Source organism: Amphiprion ocellaris, chromosome 8 (assembly GCF_022539595.1).
Source record: "Amphiprion ocellaris isolate individual 3 ecotype Okinawa chromosome 8, ASM2253959v1, whole genome shotgun sequence".
NCBI lineage: Eukaryota > Metazoa > Chordata > Actinopteri > Pomacentridae > Amphiprion > Amphiprion ocellaris.
In genome coordinates this window covers 31,689,903-31,698,494 of record NC_072773.1, presented here as the reverse complement: position 1 = coordinate 31,698,494, position 8,592 = coordinate 31,689,903, and the positions used below count along the sequence as shown (strand labels likewise).

General features: G+C 41.4%; 1 protein-coding gene across 1 annotated transcript in view; it reads left to right on the top strand.

Annotated features, from left to right (window-relative positions):
- The first annotated feature begins 6,957 nt into the window (after nucleotides 1-6,957).
- Nucleotides 6,958-8,592, top strand: part of LOC111576524 (adenylate cyclase type 6-like) — a 37,506-nt gene continuing 35,871 nt past the window's right edge. Inside the window, exon 1 of the mRNA XM_023282241.3 lies at nucleotides 6,958-7,156. The gene's annotated coding sequence lies outside the window, so the exon portion shown is untranslated. The remainder of the gene's footprint in view (nucleotides 7,157-8,592) is intronic.

Sequence of the window (8,592 nt, the reverse complement as noted above, 5' to 3'; positions counted from 1 at the left end):
GAGAAGCTGCTGCTGCTTCTCCTGGATGGGAAGCCCCGGCGGCTCCTGCGCTGCAAAGAAAAAATTTTTTAAAAATCTCCAGTTTGGGGATTCACGGCATTATCAATGGCTGTACACAAAGCCATACGCACGGACGCACGGATGGATAGATTACAGCTTTTCTCATAAATTATGCAAGAACTGCACTTTTCGCACAGCCCTGGTCCCCTCTCAGGGGATTTGATGTGGCTTCGTGTCGGATTTTCTATTTTTGAATGTGGATATATGATGTGAGTTTGGTGGATTTGTATCCATTCACTAACACCTGTGTTGTTTTCTTCTTCTAGCGTGTATGTGTGCGATCCAATACGACCCACATATTGGAGCAAATGTGGCCCCTCAAGCAGGATTTGTTTCTCTGCATGAAATTAATATAATGGGATGTTATTCTGAGCCTATATCCGGATGAAATTTCATTATCAGGAGGAAAATGAAGCCTATAGTCTATATTGTTGCATCTAAATATGCTGCTGCAGGAGTCAGTTTATTGAATGATGGCAGTCTGAGAGGTCCCGGTGTTTATTTTTTGCTTTTGTTTGACTGGGATGCTGTTTTTAGAGGGTTTGTGTTCTCCGGATGAACTTGTCCAAAGCACCGAGGACTGGATGCAGGTCTTCTCGATTTTCACTGATCCAGCACTTTGGCCCCCCTCACATCCTGTAAACGCCTTCCATTTACACAGAGGCCATCGACCGGCCCAGTCAGGTGTCTTTTATATACTGTCAATGTCAGAAAGACAGGAGAAAGTCACCGAGGACACACACAAGTGCAGCACCACACACAGAGCAGAGCCGAGCATTGCTTTTGTGTCACATCTGAAGCAGGTTTGGTTGAAAAAACTGAAGAAAATTCTAATAAATCTGCTGCTGTTTGGTGGCAATCAAGGACAAATTATTGCAAAATCCAGGACAAGATGAAATTTGAAGATCCACTGCCAACCTGATGATGATGGTGATGATTATTTCTAGCAAGCAGCAAAGGCGTTAATATATAATTGAGGGACTTCTGAAGTTCATGGGATATATCTTGCATACATTTACATCAAAAGTAAAAAATGTAATGTTTTTTATGTTCATTATGATCATGTGTGTACAGTTATTAATAAAAAATGACTGGATATCACTAAAATGTCAACTAAATAACCGTTCCAATTTAATAACAACCACCTTCTAATTAGCTAAACAATAATAAAATGAGTTTATTCAGAAATAGTTTTGATTGTGTTCTTGTTGAGATAATCATGACAGATGTTTCTTTTTCAGCACTATATCAAATTTTATATGGAAAATAACAAATTGTATCTGTGTCTGAGAAATCACTTTCCACTAAGTTATCCATTACAAAAACACCTCTCAAGGAAGTGTGCTAATTCCAGATCACATGACCTGCTCCACATGATGTCATTTCCTCCTGAAGAAAAGACTGGCCAGACTCCAAGGCTTTCTGAGTTACTTCATATAAAGAGTCAAGTGTGGATTTATCACGTCAACAGATTTACTACAATATCTTTATAAATAACTTTCAATTTCAATTTTACTCAATTGTTTATATAATATTTAGAAGAATCTTTGCGTAAAAATGCCATGTGGTGTTTGGTTATAGGCGGCCAAGTTGATTTTAGGCCTGAAAATAGTTAAAATATCAACTATCATACCTGTCAAATATGTTACAAAAAGTCCCACAGTTATATATTGACCCATTGAGAAAATAAATGTGAATGCTATGCTAAAAATCCACATGTTCCTAGCTGAGTAGCTTTTGTTTCACTTCAGGGCTAGCATCACATTCAGAATACATTTAATTGTGTTATTAGTCCACTAGTCCTCTTTTGTGTGCTAAATCTCTAAATAACTTATAATTTTTTTTCCTTCTGAACACAGAAAAATATACTGAAATGCCACTGTTTTCAAAATATATTGTACAAAATCTGGATATAAGAGTCAAAATGATCCAAATAAGCAAAGATGTTGTTGAAAGTTGTATTCTAAGACGATCATTAAGAGCATTTTGATCTTTAGTCCGAGGCTGGAATAATCTACATTTGTTTTAAATATCAGCTAAACTTCTGCTGGTGTTGAACAATCTTTGTCTGAAAGGTTTTACTCACTAAAAAGTCCAGATTCTACATTGTTGAGTCCAAAAGATTAACTGGACACAAGAAAACCCAGTCTCAACATTTGCTCTCTGAAGGTTTCAAAGCCATACACGGCATGTTGCACTAGAAATAGTCTGCGTCTCATTTAATCCTGCTTCTATCAGCTTTAATCCCATATGTAAGGTGAGAACAAACTCAGCAGATCAATACATGCAATGTCAGATTATTAGTGCAGACCTCAAACCTTTCACTGCAGCAAAAAAAATGAGAGGCGCTATATGACCAACGGCGCCCACTGCTGGGCAAACTCACATACAGTAAATGCCAATATTATACAGTCTTCTTACACTGTACATTCCTGTGCAGTATCAGAAGAATTTTAATTGATTAAAGTTCCATCATCCTAAAACAACTGCATTATTTTGAAGTTGAAGTGCACAGAAGTTAATTTTATGTATACCTAACAATTAAAACGTCAATGTAACAGAAGTGATAACACATTTAACCTCCAGTTAGGATCATTCATCAACAGGATGATAAAAGAACAGGTGAACGTAGCAGCTCTCAGTTTTGACCAGGTCATGCCAAACGCTGCACAGTTCCTTATTTCCTTAACAAGCAAGACAGTGAGACTGAAATTTCATTAAGATGGAAAGAATACAAGAACATCAGCAGATTACAGGACGGAGGCTGAAACAGCTGCAGCAGTGGTTGGAGATATCAGAGGAGCCATATAACCGACAACAGATGGTTTCTATTTACGCAACCTCGAGTTAAAAAAAGAAAAAACAGATTGTGGGTTGCTTCTGATTTTGGCACAAGGATTATGAGAGGAAACTAGTGATGGCTCAGACAGTGTGAAGGACATTCAGTGATCACTGTGAGTGTCCAAAAACAATACACAGCACAACAACATACAACTACAAACTTTACCAAAGAACATGAAAAGAAGCCAGATGAATGGTGGCTGCACCTTCTTTGAGGCAGCTGAAACCAAATGTTATGATTTTGTTTTATCTAAAATGATAGTAGATGTAGATGATGAATTGCTCCTTCTTGCAAAAAGTGTCAAACATTTAACGGGGAGTACTATCTATCAGAACTGTGGCAACTGAAAGAAGCAACCAAAGAAAGAAGGAGAGGAAAGTTTCAAGCTGGAGTGCTATTGATAATGCACCTGTCCACACAGTGCAGGTGGCAGAAGCAGCCAAACATGGCCACAGAAGGAAAAGCAAAGCTGGAACATTGACCAAGTGGGTGAGAACTCTCATTTTCCTCCCCATCTTTCACACTTTCAGTCTACATGACACAATGCTGTTTTTCTTATGTGTATTTTGCTTTAATTTAACCACACCAGCATAGACCTGCAGCACATGATATCACAGGCTTATTTGTGTTCATATTATGATACAGTTTACATCCATCATGTGGGGGACTGAAGCAAAAACACACAGATGTTAATTAGTTTCAGTGATTTTAGGTTACGAGTCAAATGTGGTTTAATTGTTTGTTCTTTTGTTCACACTTACGTTTCTTTGTATTTTTGTTCCAACTCACTGTGCACGACTATAATTGGGATTGGGCCGCCCAGCACTTCCTGAATTTATGGTACTGGTGATGTCAGAGTGACATGACTGGGCCAGACCAAGTGGAGGGTGTGTTCTTTTTTGATGAATGTTTCTTTCGTGTTAAAAGGCATCAATCAGGAGTGACTTCAAATGTTTACTTCTAAGGGAGATATTTAGAAATACCAGTCAGTTTGTAATGTGTATAGTGATGTTGTTTGAAGTTTTGTTAGCATCCCGGTTGTAAAGCAGTTCACCATGCTGCATGATGGTAGGGCTGAAATGATGAAGGCATGAATTGAGCACCAAATTTAAACAGTAGAACCTCTGCTCCTTGAAGAGACAAGTGAGATTCTACAGAGAAAAAGTGTGATTATTTGAGTTGACGTGGGTTAATTTTGAAACAGTTTTCCTTGTAATTATTTTGTGAACTGTTTAGTCACTGGGCTGCACAGTGGTGGGGTGGTTAGCACTGTCGCCTTGCAGCTAGAAGATCCCCAGTTTGTGTCCCGGCCTTCCTGGGATCTTTCTGCATGGAGTTTGAATGTTCTCCCTGTGCATGTGTAAGTTTTTTCCAGCTTCCTCCCACAGTCTAAAAACATGCTCAGGTTAACTGGTAGCTCTAAATTGTCTTTAGGTGTGAACTTGTGAGTGATTGTTTGTCTGTATATGTAGCCCTGTGATAGACTGGTGACCTGTCCAGTGTGTCTCCTGCCTTCACCCTACATCAGCTGGGATAGACTCCAAACACCCCACCAAACCCCACCAAACCCCACCCCCATCCCTAATGACGATTAAGTGGTGTATAGATAAAGGATGGATGTTCAGTCACTTTGAGTTTCACAGGGATGGAGAAGATCTGTAAAATAAAATCCTGGACCACTGAAGTTAAAGGAAGCTATAGTGAAAAATAACACAAGAACAATCTATTTCATGTGGGGTTTTTTTATTGCAAATTCCGTTTCTCTCTATCTTGACTTGTTACTTATGTTCACTAATTTTTAATTCCTTTCTGCTGAAGATACTAAGTTATTTTTAAAAGTGCATCTGTTCTTCTGCCCCTGCAACCCTTTAAATTTCCTGCTTGGCATCAGTGAATGTGATGTCGTGTTAGTAGGACTGGGCTACAGTACACAACTGTACTGACGTCTAGCCCTCTACCACACTGTAGAATATTAAACCATGACTATAGTTTGTATTAGCAATAAAATCTACTGTGTAATTACCTGCTGTACTGTTTCATGTTCCTGGTGGGATCTGTTAGGGTGTGTAGTTGTTTTAAAGGGTGTAAAGTCAACAGATTCTTCTGTGTCAACACCAGAGTTGCCTTTCTGGTTCACAGATTAAACTTAATCATGGGATTTTCTGCTCACTCACTGGTTGTACAGCTGCTGAGCCACATACTGTTTTTCTTCATTGTTGTGCTGGTAAAATGGTCAAAGTGTTTGTGTGTGAGACAGGGTAAATACCAAGCTGACCTCTTTACCAGAATGTAGCAGCACAATGTGGAAGAATATGTTTTTGCACAAAAACAAGTCGGCCCATGGATGTATTACAGACAGTAAAGTTACTTCTTTCAGTGAGTGTTTCATGCTTTTCTTCATATTTCTGGACAGAAACTGTTCAATAATGGAAACTGCATAGAACTGAAATGCCTCAATGTGTGTCTTCAGTCAGCAGAGATGCTCCCAAAGAGAGCTCTGCAACAACACAAATCCACTATAAAGTATTTTTGCTTGTTTTTTCTTTTTCCTCTATTGTAGACTGTGTATTATAGTTACACAGGAACATACAGTACATCATGTGTCATCATAGATCACCAGGCAACCTTGATCATGCCTGTGTCCAGGTAATTGCCAAGCTGCTGGTGGTTCCCTTCCTCTTCATTCTTTACTGTCTCCTACAAGAATCACACTGACTGAACTATGTTTTTTCCTTTAATAATTTTCATTATTAACTATGATACAATCTGATGTGTACAATTTAAACCTTTAAAGAGATACTTAACATGTAAACATTTTTTCAGCTGTAAACTAAATGATATGACTGTACTGTGATGAAACACATCAATGTTGGTGTTATGACCTTGACACCAAAATTATAAAAACCAGCATTAAACAAGCAGGATGTAGTTTTCAACCAGTGCATGAAAACCTGGTGTGACTGGGGGTTTGGTTGCACTTTAATGTCATGTAAAGTCTCAGTGAATGTGTGATTTGTTTTGACTTACAGTCTGTTGTCAGAACCACAGGTTGTAATTATCAACAAAAAAAAGGAGACAAACTTCCACAGATGATCCCCCACCATCCTTCTGTGGCTGTTCTCTAACATTAGCTAGCTACACAAGTAAAAATTAACAAGGCCCAGGCTCAGTGGAAACCGTGGCTCGTCTCACAAGCAAACACTTTATGTGAATTTAGACACTATTAGCATTTAATACATAGTGAACAGTTATATTAGCATGTAGTCTAACCCAGTCTAACTAGTGTCTTACTGTCACACCGAAGTCCAGCTGTCATCCACATGAGTGAGGTCTAAGAGGATCCCCCTCAGGGGGGCGTGTCACCTCCTACCTGTAGCAGCATAGACTGTACAGTACGTGTCTACATGGTGCATTCAAAGCACTCGGACATCGGAGTTTCACTCGTTATTCGTCTTTCCTGAACTTTCGCTCTTTACGGCCAGCCACAACCTTTCATATACATATTTTTGAATTAGATCATTCAGAATTGGGGTGGTAGCCGGGGTGGCAAGGCATCTTCTAGGGGTGGCAGTTGCCACTCTATGCCACCCCAGTAGATCCGCCCCTGGCAGTAGTTTCTGAATTCTAACTTTGGAAGACCTTTTAGAGCGATCATATAAACCCTCGCCACTAGGTGGGGCTCCGACATGAGTTTGACGTTGTTCTCTGCCACTTACCTGCTTCTTATTTGCATTCTGTGTTACAATTAAACGCTGTGGGCTGATGTGAAAGTGAGAGAGAAGTGAAAGAATAAACGGGCAACATGCCAGCTAAAGGTGTAAATCACACTCATTTTAACACATGCAGACAGAGACGCCCTGGTGTCGCCTCTAGGGGGACTCCTGTGTTCACAAATGCAGCTTGTGTGCGCGTGCGCGTGTTTGTGTGTGTGTGTGTGTGTGTGAGAGAGAGAGAGAGAGAGAGAGAGAGAGAGAGAGAGAGAGAGAGAGAGAGAGAGAGAGAGAGAGAAAGAGAGAGAGAGAGAGAGAGAGAGAGAGAGAGAGAGAGAGAGACGTTGGGAATGTAGTACTGTGGCTCTGACTGAAGAGTGAAGGCTGTCCTGCCAATATCGCAGTTTTTCTTCGCTTCCCAGGCGCCTCTCCACACGGACGGATCCGCATCTGAAGCGTGTCACGGCGGCTGCGTGAAGCCCGAACACCGTGGGGCTTAAACTGGAGCTCCACTGCAGTAGTTACTCCTATTGGATATCCAATGGTAAGTACGCTGGTCGTCTGCTGGAGCTTTCGCGCCGCTGTGTTGGGCAAACTGCTCTGCACAATGTTGATTTGTTACAGGCCCATTGAATTAAAACGCACTGAGAGGACACAGCAGCGGGGCGAGAAAAAAAAAACAAACAAACGCCTGACAGCTGACTTGTCCTCCGGTGTTTTTGCTGTGATGGTGAAGTGTTCTACAGGACACTAACATCGCTCCTTATGCAGGGAATTCATGTGCACTTTCTTTCTCTTTTTTTGACGTGATCGCCACAATAACCAGTTTGGCGCACGGCGGTTCTCCAGTATCTGGTCCTGTTTGGAGTCTTAACACAGAGGCTCATGTTGCGGGAGACAGGCCCCGGTGTGCGGCTCGTGTAGGACCCCGGTATCAGTGTACATGACTCCTGTAAGCCGGACTGAGCCGCACATCCCTGTGATATCGGAGGGATCCGGTGCCAAGTTGCCTGACATAATGTTTTACTCCTGATAAGTTGGCGGCGATGAGTGTCGAGCTTTTTCCCCCACCTCTCTGCAGCTCTACGGACTCCAGGCTGACTTCAGGCTCCTTGCACTGTCTCCATGTGAATTGTGCTTAAAGAGGCTACATTTAAAACGCGGAGAGCTGTCGACTTCCCCTGTAGGCTGCTTGGAGCGTCCTGTTATGTAATGCGCTTCGGCCGACTGCCCGCAACCAGACAGCCCGGGCCTACACGTGTAATTGCTATACATTTTATGCTTTTACAACCTCGAGCTTAGCAGTGATGGCTGCTGCCCAGTGTCATTATAACCCTATAATAAAATAGAAACCAAAGCATCTCGTTGCTTTGCAGAGCAGGACGCTTGGATCAAACGGTGGCACACATTCACTCCATGATCTGTGGTGGTGGGCGCATGCATGTACAGATTGTATTAGATAAGAGCCACATGTCGCTGCCTCACCTGTCACAAATGTATCAAAGGTGAGAGGTTATCCCTGCAGCCCGCACACTCAAGTTGCTGCTGTTTACATGTTGATTATTGCACTAGTTTGTGCTTGTTTTAATGTGCCTTTATTAGATTATTTCAAAAAGAGGGAGTTTAATTCAATTGCAGCTACAGAAGAAATGTTTTTCCCAAGTAGAAACTGTTACTAATTGTGTTTCCTCCGAACCACAAGCCATGAACCCCAGCTGTGTCCGAAGCTTTCAATTAGATTTTTTTGTTTGTGTGGCGATTGTGCAACTCACATTATGAGCTGCTGTTGATTAAAAACATGTCCATGTGTGCTCTTCCCACCATTAGTCTCAGATCAGTCAGCCTGGCAGAGATTTGCTTATTAAGTTTAGAGGTTAGCAGTGTCCTTGACATGTGCCGCCAGAAGCCAGCTACAGTGAGTCATCAAAGCTAATGGGGGAAGCATGGACAATTTAATCTGGACTGAGGAGCTCTTGATCT